The sequence below is a fragment of the Hippocampus comes genome, unplaced genomic scaffold (genome assembly GCF_001891065.2).
Source record: "Hippocampus comes isolate QL1 unplaced genomic scaffold, H_comes_QL1_v1.1 scaffold562, whole genome shotgun sequence".
Classification (NCBI taxonomy): Eukaryota; Metazoa; Chordata; class Actinopteri; order Syngnathiformes; family Syngnathidae; genus Hippocampus; species Hippocampus comes.
Genome location: NW_017805537.1, coordinates 293569 through 308728, shown reverse-complemented (window position 1 = coordinate 308728; position 15160 = coordinate 293569). Strand labels below are relative to the sequence as shown.

General features: G+C 46.1%; 1 long non-coding RNA gene across 1 annotated transcript in view; it reads left to right on the top strand.

The window, feature by feature from the left end:
- LOC109520822 (uncharacterized) overlaps window positions 1-11224 on the top strand; it is a 20102-nt gene extending 8878 nt beyond the window's left edge. The window contains exons 3-4 of the long non-coding RNA XR_002169240.1: window positions 8883-9098; window positions 10581-11224. This is a non-coding gene — a long non-coding RNA (uncharacterized LOC109520822). The remainder of the gene's footprint in view (window positions 1-8882; window positions 9099-10580) is intronic.
- The last annotated feature ends 3936 nt before the right edge of the window (window positions 11225-15160 follow it).

Here is a 15160-nt window from a genome sequence, read left to right as displayed (position 1 = left end):
CCCCCCCATCCTTTCTTGAGGCTGGCCTATGAATGGTAGGATGCCGTCATCGTTATCCTGCCAATTAACACTCGTTTGTCTCCCGTGAATTCAATTAGGAGCGTATTCATGAGTGACCAGAAGTGGGGGAGCAGCGGTGTGGGGAGGCTTCACGTAACCCCAACCCCCCCTATCCCCTACCTCCTTCCCCCAATGCCCTGCTTCCAGGCCACCCGCTGACTCTTCAAGCTATTCTTTGGAGGGGGGGGGGGGTGAGACGCGAAAGATTACGCAGTGTGGAGGTTAAATGTGTTCGCAATCAAACAAAAAAATTTCACTATCAACGACCTCATCCCGGCTTGATTGACATCACATGTCCCATTAATACATTACACAAGGATTCGGGATCATTCGTCGGTACGGCGTCTAACCCCGAATCAGCGAACTGCTCGAGCCAAATATGAGAGTGAAGTGGACCACCACTCAATCCGTCAACTTCAGTCAATGTTCCGATGCAAACCAAATCGTCTGAGTCCGCAGGGTGTCTGGTGACTCCATTCACCTCAAGTCAGGGCAGTGATACAAACCACATTTTCTGGATCTCCTGCGTTTTTGTCGAGTCTGCTTACTCGATTCAGTGATCCGCTCGCAAGCGAATAGCGTGACTCCTCGTCGTTTCCACTGGGCGCACGAACTTCTCGTCGGCACGCTCATACCGATTGATCATTTGAATCCGGCTCATCTGGTCACTCGAGTCAACCAACAACCAGATCAATGAGTCTACTTGTGTTTTCCGGTGAGTGAACCCGAGAATATCAAACGAAATGACAAGAGTCCAATTCAACCGACAAAAGAAAAGCAAGATCAAAATGATTAAATAAAAACGATACTTGCAAAAACGTGGAACTAAGAGAACAAGAACGACTATGACGAGAGCGAGACGTCGCGAAAGCAAACACTTGAGCAAGAGCAGCAACCAGGTCAATAATCCGACGAGCTGCAGGCCGCCTCTGTCCTTGAATGATTCGTGAACCAACCAGCGCCGCTGAAACATCCAGGCAGATCATTTTAGAATGCGACAAAAAAGTCTGCCGGATTGCTTCGCCATGGATGAGATCCTTGCTCAACTAAAGATTTTTGTGCACTCTTTCTAGTTCTCAAGGCGGACATTTTTATTGTCGGCTTGCGCAGGTGTATCCAATGAATTGGCTTGCCTTGAAGTTCTATTTTGGACATGGAAGAGTTCTGAGAGGGAAAATGTGCGCTGCAAATGAATTTCTGTGGAAGGAACGCGATCCAAATGAAGTCATTAAGAGTAAAAGTCACCATAATCTCTAAAACATGCCGTGACACGGAAAGAGCCGAATCGACTCGCTGCACACACACGCGCACACATTCCGAAGGTAGCGCTCATTAACACACCTATGCACGCGCGCACACACCGCAGGGGAAAGTGTGTTAAGGTGCTCTTAGGCGTTAGCGGCAGCCAGCGTGACGGTCTGACCACAGCGTGCTTCTTAAGAGGATCCAGTTTAAAGCTGCTAATGTCAGTATGTTTTATATTAGCCATGGATCAAATGACTTCTTCCACTTCTTCTCGCCTGTAGTGACAAAACCACCTGACTGGGATCCCGACGCAGCTTTTTGGGCCTTTGCACGTGTGTGGCAGCTCACTGCTTTGTGCTTTTCGAGTAACTTTGAGAGATGAATCATACCAGTGTTAACGTTGTGTACAATTTGCACAGGTGGTAGCGCATCTAAAGGTCTGGAACTCGACAGTCCATTAAAAATGTTGACGTCCTTACAGTGAGTTGTGCTATGGTGTTACGCTCCGTTGTTATACTACGGCTTCATGCTATGGGGCTGCGCTACGTTGTTACGCTAGGTTGTTCCGCTACGTTGTTACGCTACATTGTTATGCTACGTTGTTACGCTACATTGTCACACTACGTTGTTATGCTACGTTGTTGTGCTACGTTGTTACGCTACATTGTCACGCTACGTTGTTACGCTACGTTGTTACGCGACGTTATGCGATGTTTTTATGCTACTATGCTATGCTACAGCATCACGCTATGAGGATGTTGCGCTATGTTTGTTGTGCTACAGTCTTACACGACTGCTTCATGTTACGATCCTCCACTAAGGTGTTACGCTACGTTGTTATGATACGGTGTTATGCTACAACATTTCACAACGGTGTTTAGTTGCGGCGTTATGCTATGATGGCACACCATGAAGTTACGCTACATGACAATGTTATGCTACAACTTTATGCTACGATGTTACACCGCGATGTCACCCCCCCCAAAACAATGTCCCGTTTCGATGACGCGCTACGACATTCCTCTTGCCGCAGTCTCTCGCAGCAACGACTGGCTACGAAGTTCCGCTGCAATGTTCAACTACGTCGCCACATTGGAAGGTCGAGCTGTTGTGAACCAGCTCACAGATTTTCCTAACCGACCATAAAACTGCAACACAGTATTCAATGTCTTTTTTTTTGACTGTCTCCCTCTCTCTCTCTCTCTCTCTCTCTCTCGCTAACGATGGAACATAGCCGCCCGCTCGGTGTGTTTGGTCTGCAGCCTAATGGCCTCATTGAGAGTGAGCAATGAGCGCGTTGACATAATGTGACAGTGATCTAAATCCAAGTCTAAGACGGCGTCCTCGCTGCACGTTGGATGGCGTCGTCCACGTGAGCCGCTTTTTGAGCACTAAAGTGGCCTTGGTGCACATTCGTGTCATCAGCCACTCATCAGCTAGCGTGCGTGTGGTTGTGTGTGTGTGAGTGAGAGTGTGTGTTGGTCCTGACTTCATGTGGAATGACTTGGTCCCAGTCATCCGCCTCTGCTTCTCATGGCTCATTATTACATGGCAATAGTTTAACCACTGCACCGGATTTAAATTGATGTGCTCGGCCCCTCGTCTCCGGGCCCCGGGTCAGGCCCGCGTCCGAGTTCCAGCGCCGATGCAGCCGATGTCACGGAGCGACACTCAGTCGGGGCGAACGTGGCGTTGGCAAGAATTAGTTGCGTTTGTTCGACGGAAACGGCGGTTGAAAAATGCACGTCACAACACCGTCACCCAATTTTGATCTTAAGCAGCATTAAAAACACCATTCCAATATTTATGAAATGTTACTCTTTCACTCTGTGTGACTTTCGCCGAAGTTACCTAAAATACACAAAATCATTCTTTTGGGCAGCTGTGAGTTTGAGTCCAATGAAGTAATTCCGGATCAAGTTTGACTGAACTTTTTGCTCACAAGTCAAAGCAAATAGCAAATAACAAACTCTTATCTTGAGTTTCCATTTCCTAATAGTCCACATCATAATCAGCATAAAGGTGATGTTTTGTGGCAGCCGAGGCCAACTGTGAAATATTTTTGTCTTGTTCTCGTCGAACCGCAAATTCCGGAGATGTTCCGATGCCGCAACATTTGAGATGACTCTTCCTGTCAAGAGAACAAGCATACCTCATACAGGCGCCTCAACGTACAGTACGTGACCTGTTGAACAGGGCCAGGCGAAGACGGACGGAGCAATGGGGGGGCGAAAAATAAAAATAAATCTTGACGATTGGACAAAACGTGCCGTTTCACCAAGCAGCTGCGATTCATCTCGTGTCGCTTACACCAATCACGGCGCAAGTCAAGCGTTAGCTCTTGAATCACACTTGTTTTGTTTTTTTTTCTCTCCCTCCCCTTTACCCAAGTGTATCTTAATACGCTTTACCGATGGACTTCATTGATGTCAAAGTATGAGCTCACAGGCCCAGTCAAAACAGCAGGAAAGCCGTCCAACAACAAAAACAAGCTTGTGCTCTGACTTTTGTGGTCGGCGGGATCACACATATTTCGAGAGGTCGTGAGGTTTCGGGGGGAAAAAAAAAAAAAAATCCCATCTGGTGGAACCTATGACACGGGGGGTGCAAAATATCAGGTAACACTTGACTTGTATGTTTTCCGCAAGTGTCAACTTTGGAAATGTGAGTTGTTTTTGGTTCCGAAGTTCCTAAAAGGGACGCTTGTGGCGCTTGTTGATGTGGTCCTGCCAGCGTCGCACTCCAGACGCTTCATTTACAAGTCGGGCTTCTAAGATTTTGTTTTGTTTTTAGATCTCTGATAGCCGATTTAAAGCTGCTTTTGTCGCGTTGATGACAAATAACTTTGGTAGCTGAAGAACAGGAGGCTTTTTTTTTTTTTTGCACGGGATTAAACAGAAGCAGCTGTGAGGCTAATAGCGGCATGTCTCATTTGGTTTTAATTACCAGAATGTCTTGTGCGAAGTCAAATTGAAAAGAGAGAGAAATAAAAGCATGCATGGGAAAGCCTCAAGGAAGTGAGTGCAAAAACATCCTGTCGGGTTTTCCCAAAAGTGCTATTTTGAAGATCCAATAAAGTGTTCTCATGTCGTCCAAAATTGATACACCACAGAAAAGAGTTTTGTAAAAAAAAAATATATATATATAATAATAATAATAAAAATGTATTAGCAAGCAATTTGAGCTTCAAAATCACATAAAAACAAAACAAAAACGTTCTCTTTGCACTTATACGGTGAGGGTGTGTCCACCGCTCAACTGTAAACTGTCAATCAAACACCACGTTGATCTACGACCTGAAAAAAAGAAGAACAGGAGGCTTTTTTTTTTTTTTTGCACGGGATTAAACAGAAGCAGCTGTGAGGCTAATAGCGGCATGTCTCATTTGGTTTTAATTACCAGAATGTCTTGTGCGAAGTCAAATTGAAAAGAGAGAGAAATAAAAGCATGCATGGGAAAGCCTCAAGGAAGTGAGTGCAAAAACATCCTGTCGGGTTTTCCCAAAAGTGCTATTTTGAAGATCCAATAAAGTGTACTAATGTTGTCCAAAACTGACACACCACAGAGAAGAGTTTTGTAAAAAAAATAAAAATAAAATAAAATAATAATAAAAATAAATTAGCAAGCATATTGAGCTTCAAAATCATATAAAAACAAAACAAAAACGTTCTCTTTGCTCTTATACGGTGAGGGTGTGTCCACCGCTCAACTGTAAACTGTCAATCAAACACCCCGTTGATCTACGACCTGAAAAAAAAATGGATGCTACATCTTCCTGATGCCCTCCACATAACTTCATCTTTGAACTGCCAAAAATGACCAGTTTCGAGCCTCCATTGGGTAGAATACTCAGCACTGTGTCATCATGGCTCTTCTCCATGCTGTGACAACGAGGCGCTCTAAAGCAGCCAAGTCAGTACGAAGCCTCGGTCCAGATGCTGGCTGTCGCACCTGATTTAAAAAAACAAAACAAAAACTTCTCTCTTCCTCCTTATCTCCAATACGTGCATTCACCCACAGTGGACAACAAGGCGCTCTATAGTGGCCAAGTCAGTACGAAGCCTCAGTCCAGACGCTGGCTGTCGCATCTGACTTGAAAAGAAAAAAAAAACAACTTCTCTTTTTATGTATTATGATGAGAAGCTGGATGAGTGGTGGAACAGATTTTTTTTTTTTTTTTGGTGGTAATCTTCATGTGTGGGTCCGTACCATCAAGATAGAAACAAATTCCTAGGTGGGTACCAGGCCTTAGTCCACAATTAGTCCCATTAATGGTGCATCGAGGTGCTTCTGAATCCCGAAATGGCTGTGGCTCTTTTTGCCAGATGTGCTGGAGCAGAAGATTCTATTCCTGACAGAGGTGGATTTCGCTGACTCTTCTGGTTAGTAAATGACCGTTTGGGTCTCCCATCATCAGTTCCTGCACAAATTTTAGCTCTCCAAATTTGGACAGAGCGACTCCTGTTTTTGGTAGCTGGTTTGAGACCAGGACGTCTCCTAAGCAGCTATTAATGGAGCAAAAACGTCTCTCGCTTGCAATTTCAAGTGTTGTTCCAGCCGATGAAATGGACAAAAATGGACCTCACCGCTACTTCATGAACGAGGCTGTGCCATCACGTCAATGGATAGTATTGCACAGGTACCCGCAAGATGATTGTCATGCAACGACGAAAATTGTGGTGCCGCAACGATATCGCCGTCAAAAACGGAAATTATCATGACGATCCTCCAGCCTGGGTGTCGGCAAGCCGCATGCGGCTCTTTAGCGCCGCCCTAGTGGCTCCCTGGAGCCTTTTCAAAAACGTTTGAAAATGGAAAAAGATGGGAGAGGGAAATATATTTTTTGTTTGAATATGGTTTCTGTAAGAGGACACAACATGACACAAACATTCTTAACGTTTTCCAATGCTGTAAAAATGTGTCGAATCAATATTACATTTCAACATTTCTGTCACCGAAGATATGCGTCATAGCCTGCGACACACGTTTCTATTAGCTGGACTGGATGCCAGGCAGGTGGCTGTCGAAGGAAAAAAAGAACAGCAACAGCGTTTTATGTCCATTTCATCGAGGGTACTGGCAAAGAATGGGAATCTGGATGTCCGAGAGCAGCTTTTCTAAACGGTACACGTGAGCTACGATAGTTAACACGCTGCAAAAGTGCGTCCCATGCCTCGATCATCTTACGGCCGTTCTGATTGTTGCTCATTATGTGTGTGTAAGTGCGTGCATATGCGCGCGTGTGCGGGGAACGGGTTAGTTGATCGAAAAGTAGATCTTCGGTTAAAAAAAAAAAGGTTCAGCACACCTGCTCTCCAGGATGCGCTGCAGGGGAAAAAAACTTTTAATCATGAAGGCTCATTGTGTATTTGTAGGCAACTTGGTCATTTTGATAGTAGGCTAATAAGGCTAATATAGATACATAGAGCAAATGATGCCTTCATTGTAAGGCTTATATAAGGCTTTTGAATTTTTGTGGCTCCAGACATTTTATTATTATTATTTTTTCATCCAATATGGCTCTTACAAAATTTCGGGTTGCCCCATCCCTGTACTCGCTGGCCACTGAGGAGTTAAATTCATATGACAATGTCATCGTTCAAAACAAACAAACAAAAAAAATGGAACGTACCTACCACTTGTGTAAAAGTGAGTCTATTTTTTTGGGAAACCTACCGTGGGAAGGACAGCGTGCGACGGCGAGGCTTTGTAGTGCAGAAATACATTTGTCAAAGTGCAGCTTACGCAGCTGCGACGTCCTGTTTTGTCGTTGCCGTCCATCACAAGGCGGATCTCAAACCTTCAATTTGCTCTCCCGCCAGAACGCAGCCGGCGTTCGAAAAGGAGTGCGGCGTGCGACGGAGGATAAGCGAGGTTTTTGCGGGCTCGCCCGACAAACCCGCGCTGCGGATGGGAGACGGGGGCCACACCCACCGGATTGATTAGTGTGCAATTAGCTGGCTTGCAGCTTGACAAAAATATGCATGTTGTCATTTTAGCGGGAGACAACAAACGGGAGCCGCTGAGTGCTCGACCGCCATTTAGCCACACTCGGGGGGGATTCCGCGCGGCTTTCTTGTGTTGACAGCTGGATGTCGGCCGCTCGCTGCAACTGTGTAGGAAGGTACCACGTAAAGCGTGGCCGACTTGAATTTGGCATCCGTGACTCGTCATTTCAATCAGGTGACTTTGAGGAGTGGGGACCTAAAACAGACTGGCTGGGGGCTCTCCAGGACCACACTTGGTTTCGAGGTCTTGTTCTGTTTTGTTTTTTTTTAGGCCAGCAGAGAAAGAAGGCCATCCTGGCCCGGGGACTGACACCGCCGCAAAACATCTTCCGCGCTGTCCCTCGGCCTCTTAAGTCCTCCAGTGAAGTCCTTGTAGCTGCATAATAAAGGAGGCCATAAATCTCGCGGATGCGCCTCATGACACTCAAGTCTTTGCAAAGCTTTGCAGTCTCCACAATGCAACACTTGACTCTAATATCCCCCCTCGCGGCTTCCAAACTGCACACACGCGCTTTGCAGTCGAAACCCCGACTGGCTATTCTGGGCTGCGGCACCATGTAATTAAGCTCCTGTCGCTCTCCGCTCTCAGACGTCGTCGTCATAAAACGCGGGCCCGGGTTTAGTTAATTAGTTCCACTGTGCGACCACGAGTCCCATACAAGCAAGCGGCGCTGGTGGGATGGATGGATGGAGGAGGGGGTGGTGGCGGGGGGGCTCGAACACGGCAAAAGTGGGACAAGGAGCCGGCGGACAATGAAGCCTGCGCTCAACAGCCACTTCATTAGGTACACGGCATCGACTGCGAGGCATCGCTGAATGTTCCAGCGTGACGCCGATTGGAAAGTCAGAATTGGAGAGCGGATTAAGCGCCGACATTTTTCAATTCTACTTTTGTTTTTGATAGTAAACATCAATTTGACTGACATCAATGCCACACTTTGAGTGTTTGGCGCAAGCTGATCCAATCCCTGCGGAGCCCCTCAAATGACAGGAGCGATGGCGTCTATTCGGGTTGAGTCCAAAATGTGACACGACTATATTTGATTTCTTTCCCTCGACAGGCTAAAGCAGGGGTGAGCAATCTTTTTTTGACCGAAGACCTAATTTTCAAACCACCGACGTCCCGCGATCGACTCGTTGCCGCACGCGCACCCGAGGGATGGAGGTCGCGGTATTTATTTGTCTCAAACGGGTTGAAGCCGCAATTGGCAATCATCACCACAACGGTCGGTCATGCGGCGATGCGTAGGTCAGCGAGTTGAAGTGTCATCTGAATGATTATTGAACTGAAGCATCAATTATAGCGCAGAACAAAATATCTTTCGGCAAAGATTGGGGTGCTCCCCCACCAATATAATTCAAGTCAAAGGACAAATTTGGAAGACTTCCTGCCGGAAATGTTTCACCTACGACGCAGTGAATATTTCTTTTTCTCGGCCTGCGATGAAGGACGCGGCTATCGATCACGTGTGAAATTTCCGAGAAATGACGTGTGTGTGTGTGTGTGTGTGTGTGTGTGTGTGTGCGCGTGTGCATGCGCAGATCAAGTCATCTCTGTTTCATCCGCAGATGCAACGGCAGCACCTTGGGACGACCGGGCTGCTGATTAATGTCGCCCCCCTACATGATAGATCTCCACGCAAAGTAGAAGCCGTTTAATCTCCTCCGCGACGGCTCGGAAGGGGCTCATCTCTCTCGCTGGGCCGTGAATTATCGCCCTCACCTGTCATCGGATTCCAGCGGCCGGCCAGAACACTTTCAGAAGCACTGAGCGATATTCCCAAGGTAAATTTGACGTGTTGTTGCTTGGAATTGGATTAAATTGATTCACAGCACTTGACAGTCACGTCGGCATTTGCAAATTCGCCTTGATTTCTATTTGGGAACCGATCATTTATTCATTCCTATTTACAGGATTGTTTGAGCACCATCTTGTGGCATTTTTAGGGAATTACAAGAAATTTTTGCTAACCGTCGTCGGGATGAGTTCACTTCATTTTCCTTTTGGTAGCATGTTCCTTGGCTGTATTGCATGTTGATGTTCCTTTTTTTTTGCCCAATCAGATTTAAGACCCGATGTTGCCATGTCAATCGAATCCGCCCAGAGCCTTCACAATCAGTCGCGCTGGCTAACGTGACTTTGATTATACAGTCGAACAGACCCCGTGTACGTTTTCTCCCCTGTAACGTTCACATTTCAACGTCACAATTTCACGTCATTGATTTTCCATTTGACGATTTTTCCATTTACGCGTACCGTTATAACTTACAGACCCGTTTTATCCGTCGAGATACGTTGGAACGTGGTTCGGATGTATCAGTGCCAAAATCATATTCACTCGCTGTTTAAGTATCCTCAGAAAGCGCTGGTTAATACCGCCGTTCACATATGGCACGGCACAAGTCTCCAGCGTTAGCGGCTAACTGCTAGCAGCGAGTGCCCAGCGTCTGATAGCTGTTGCAGTACTTTATTTTTATTTTTTTTTATTTTTCAATGACGTGGACATAGGCTAGTTTTTTTGTCTCCGTATTTAAAGGAAAAAGGATGTGCCTTAAATTGCTCTTGGGGGTCTTTTTTCAATAATGGGGATTTTTTTTGGGGGGGGCAGGAATCAATGAATGGCATTTCATTCAGATGGTGCAAATGGGTTTCTATCCAAGTAAATTCAGTTACCAAAGAAATGTAACCTCATAACGAGTGCCGTGTTGTGCACTATTGATTGTTTGTATAATCGCAATGTGATAGCGGCGCCATTAAGAAGGCCTGAAGGCCTCGTCCCTGACATTGCCCGAATGAATCCCGTCTCGTGTTCGAGGGTCAATTTTCCATCTGTGGCTGAGCAGCCGGTCCGGCGGAGAAAGGCGATAAAAAAGAAAAAAAAAAAGTTTGGGATTTCGAGTGGAGTGGAGGATTACCAGATCAAAAAGGCAACGTCGCTAATCCTTCCCCACCCCCGTCATTAGAGATGATGAAATGACAACACATGCAAAACTTCTCCAAACTTGCTTAGTGAATGCGAGTACTTAGCGGAAGCGGGCTCACGGGATGTGATTTTTTTTTTTTGGGGGGGGGTGCTGGATTAAGCGATGTTGATCCCGTTGCCGAGTGCGGAATGAGATGAGGACTGTAGCAGTTGCAGAGGTTGTCTCGGCACCGCCGCTGCCGCAATTATCTCTGCGGAAGCTAATTGGAAGAGATGTGGGATAAATCCCAGCCCGGGAGGGTTGGGTGGTTGGGGCAGGGGGGAGTATTGTGCTCATTTCCAGCTGACCTAATAAGAGTCCATCGGCTGCCACGGGAGTAATACCGTCGAAAAAAGCGGCGGCGATAGTGTGATCTGGCAAGAGAAAGAAGCCGTCTCGCTTGGGCGCATCTGGTGCCGTTCTCGCCATCTTCCAGGAAGGTTGTTATTTCTGGGAACGCGGCCCACCGGTAAGTCCGTAGAACATCCCGAACGGCACGGACGCTCCGCGGATTCCTCCAGAGCGCTGGAGCGTGCACAGGGTACAAAAACAAAAAAACAGCCCAAAGAAACCCTCCTGTACTAAAAAGTGCATTTATTTTTTTACTGTCAGTTATTTACAAGACTCATGATAAATTTGCCACAACGAAAAAATAACTTTGAGCCAAAAATGGCTACCAGCAGACAACCTGTCACGACATCTTTCAAAGTTGCATTTCCAAACCCTGCAAAACCAACCAACCAAATAAAAATGGATTAATTTCCAAAAACCTATCAATGCCATACGCATTTTCCTGTCGTCGTCGCCTTCCGGCTGGCACGCAACACTTGAAGGTCACCTCATGTTGTTTTGGGGATCGTTTGCCCTCAAGAAACCAACTTTTGACTCCTGATAACTTCGAAAAACTTACTTTAACACGTATTAGACAGCCCTCTTAAAAAAAAAAAAAAAAAATTAGCAGATATCACTCTAAATTCCATACAAGAGACGACGGAAATGGAAATAATCCCTGGACGCTAATGTATGCTAATCTGGGGTTGAATGTTTTCACGGATTTGGGTTTTGCGGGAGATGTTCTTTCCAATCGACGGAATCCAAGACGTTGACCTCGTCAAGTTATGTCTCGTCTTTGACGGCGAGTCATCAAACTTTGCTGCCATGCTCACATCCACGCGCATGACAAAAATATCTGGCCACAAGATGCGGTTTAAATTTGATGACGATCTCCCCCCAAAATTATGTAGTCGCTAAAGGCCAAAAATGACCGTAAAATAGACACCCCACCCCATTTAGATCCGGGATATATCACCACTTAAGAAAAAAACAAGACACTCCCACCTCCCAAATAGATGATGCCATTCAATCAGATGCCCCAGTTATTCCCTCAAATAAAATAGGTAACGGGATGCCATTTCCCCCCAAATTTTCAGGTCCATCATCTAATCAAGGAAAAAAAAATAAATGCCTCCTTCAAATAGTTTCCATGGCCCAATCCATCCATCCGCACAAGGCAAATAAATGGCATGATGCAAATGTTTAGCGGCCACATCATCCTTTCAAAGAAAATCTATTGCTCCCTCAAATTGATGCCAATTATTTGAACCTAAGTCAGCCACATAGGATAAATAAGCAGCCTGCTTAAATTGAGACATGCCCCAATTAGTTGCACGGTGTGTCATCCGCCTATGAAAAATAAATGCCACTGTCAAATAAAAGCCGTGCCCTTCTTACCTTCATCTGGGACAAATAAATGCCTCCCTCGATTGGAGCTTAGGCCACAATTAGTCATTGAGTGTGTCAACAACCTGCCTGGAAATGACACCACCACAACCAAAATCCATACCTCCCTAAAATATTGGTTGCAGGTGCATCATTCACCTCTGACCAATAAACACCTCCCTCAATTGACAAGAAAATAGAGCGATGTTTATTTTGAAGACCTTTGAAGAATGACTTCATTGTGTAAATTCTTATAAGGACGCTTCCACCCCGTACGAGAATATATGCAAAACATTTTTGGGGTTTTCAGGCTGGCAGCAGTTTACTTGTCACAGATAAACATTTGAATCGAGCGCAACGCCGGACATGAAACATGCCCCGCTCTGACTTTGGGACTTTATCACTCGAAAATGAATGCGTTTCTTTGTTTCCATCAAGTCCTGTGTGGTCCCCCGTTCGCAGCCTCACTGTGGACAAACTGCTCTGAACATGTTTCACACCACAAAAACATCCTCTGCGCTGGTGTTCACACACTTGTGGCGCTCTTTCGAAATCGTCCACATCGACAAGAACAAGACACGCCCCCCCAAAAAATGATGCCCCGCCAAGGACACGGATATCCCCGAGTTCACTGGGAGCGGCGTCAATCTACCGACTCCCCAAAGAGCGAAATACAGGGATATGCAGAGATCTGGACCGTGTCAGCGCGCACTAAACACATCAGGCTGGGCTGGCTTCTGGGCCAGCCAAAACCAAAGGAGCCCCCCCCCCATTCCCCAACAACAATCTGCCGTAATTGATGTTGTGCTTTGCCCAATCGGCCGCCTGCTCTCTCCGCAAGCCAGTTCCACTCCAAACACTTGGATGGCACTTTGCGCCCAAAAGTTCATCTGCAGAGTTTCATCATCCATTGTGCACAAAAAACAATGTGTCAGTGTTCCTTGGCTGTATTGCATGTTGATGTTCCTTTTTTTTGTCCAATCAGATTTAAGACCCGATGTTGCCATGTCAATCGAATCCGCCCAGAGCCTTCACAATCAGTCGCGCTGGCTAACGTGACTTTGATTATACAGTCGAACAGACCCCGTGTACGTTTTCTCCCCTGTAACGTTCACATTTCAACGTCACAATTTCACGTCATTGATTTTCCATTTGACGTTTTTTCCATTTACGCGTACCGTTATAACGTACAGATCCGTTTTATCCGTCGAGATACGTTGGAACGTGGTTCGGATGTATCAGTGCCAAAATCATATTCACTCGCTATGTAAGTATCCTCAGAAAGCGCTGGTTAATCCCGCCGTTCACATATGACATGGCACAAGTCTCCAGCGTTAGCGGCTAACTGCTAGCAGCGAGTGCCCGCCTGGCAACAGCGTCTGATAGCTGTTGCGGTACTTTATTTTTATGCTCTCGCCGCAAGCTAGTTCCACTCCAAACACTTGGATGGCACTTTGCGCCCAAAAGTTCATCTGCAGAGTTTCATCATCCATTGTGCACAAAAAACAATGTGTCAGTCCTCCTCTCAATAAATGCCTCCTCCATCGAAAAACTGCCCCTCTGTTGGAAACCACGGCCTAATTAATTGCCGGCTACATGAACCACTTCAGACAAATAAATGCCTCCCTAAAATAGACGGCAAATTTTTTTACATCTTGGAAGATAAAACCGCTAGAGACTGCAAGCCCCTCCCACAAATAAACACCTCAAATAGATGCCGTGGCCCAATATGTCAACGGGTGTGTCCATCTACTTCAGAAAAATAAAACACCTCCCTCAATTAGACGCCTGCCTCAAGATGCGGTTTAAATTTGATGACGATCTCCCCCCCAAAATTATCTTGTCGCTAAAGGCCAAAATGACCGTAAAATAGACACCATGGTCAGAGCAGGCCGATGTAGACGTAGAGTGGCATTTACGAGCGCACTTGAGTCAGGTCAGGTCCAACTTCACGGCTCTCCGGGAGGACCTTAAACGCCTCCGAAAACAACAGCACGGCGAGGCTCAGGGATATATCACCACTTAAGAAAAAAACAAGACACCCCCACCTCCCAAATAGATGATGCCATTCTATCAGATGCCCCACTTAAACAAATGCCTCCCTCAAATAAAATCGATAACGCCATGCAAACAGATGCCATTCCCCAATAATTTTCAGGTCCCTCATCTAATCAAAGAAAAAAATAAATACCTCCTTCAAATAGATACCCTGGCCCAATCCATCCATCCACACAAGGCAAATAAATGCCGTGCTGCAATTGTTAAGCGGCCGCATCATCTTTTCAAGGAAAATGTATTGCTCCCTCAAATTGATGCCATGCTCCAATTATTTGAGGCTAAGTCAGCCACATAAGATAAATAAACAGCTTGCTCAAATTGAGACGTGCCCCAAATAGTTGCACGGTGTGTCATCCGCCGATGAAAAATAAATGCCACTGTCAAATAAAAGCCGAGCCCTTGTTACCTTCATCTGGGACAAATAAATGCCTCCCTTGATTGGAGCTTAGGCCACAATTAGTCATTGAGTGTGTCAACAACCTGCCTGGAAATGACACCACCACAACCAAAATCCATACCTCCCTAAAATATTGGTTGCAGGTGCATCATTCACCTCTGACCAATAAACACCTCCCTCAATTGACAAGAAAATAGAGCGATGTTTATTTTGAAGACCTTTGAAGAATGACTTCATTGTGTAAATTCTTATAAGGACGCTTCCACCCCGTACGAGAATATATGCAAAACATTTTTGGGGTTTTCAGGCTGGCAGCAGTTTACTTGTCACAGATAAACATTTGAATCGAGCGCAACGCCGGACATGAAACATGCCCCGCTCTGACTTTGGGACTTTATCACTTGAAAATGAATGCGTTTCTTTGTTCCATCAAGTCCTGTGTGGTCCCCCGTTCGCTGCCTCACTGTGGACAAGCTGCTCTGAACACGTTTCACACCACAAAAACATGCGTTGGTGTTCACACACTTGTGGCGCTCTTTCGAAATCGTCCACATCGACAAGAACAAGACACGCCCTGCAACAGATGCAAGCAATGACACGCAAGCGGCATCCCAGAGGCCAGCACATCATGTCATCTAATGCTTGGGTTTAACAAGCGGAGAGGGAAGCGATTAGCCCCCCCCCACGCCCCCCCCAACTCACGACCCCC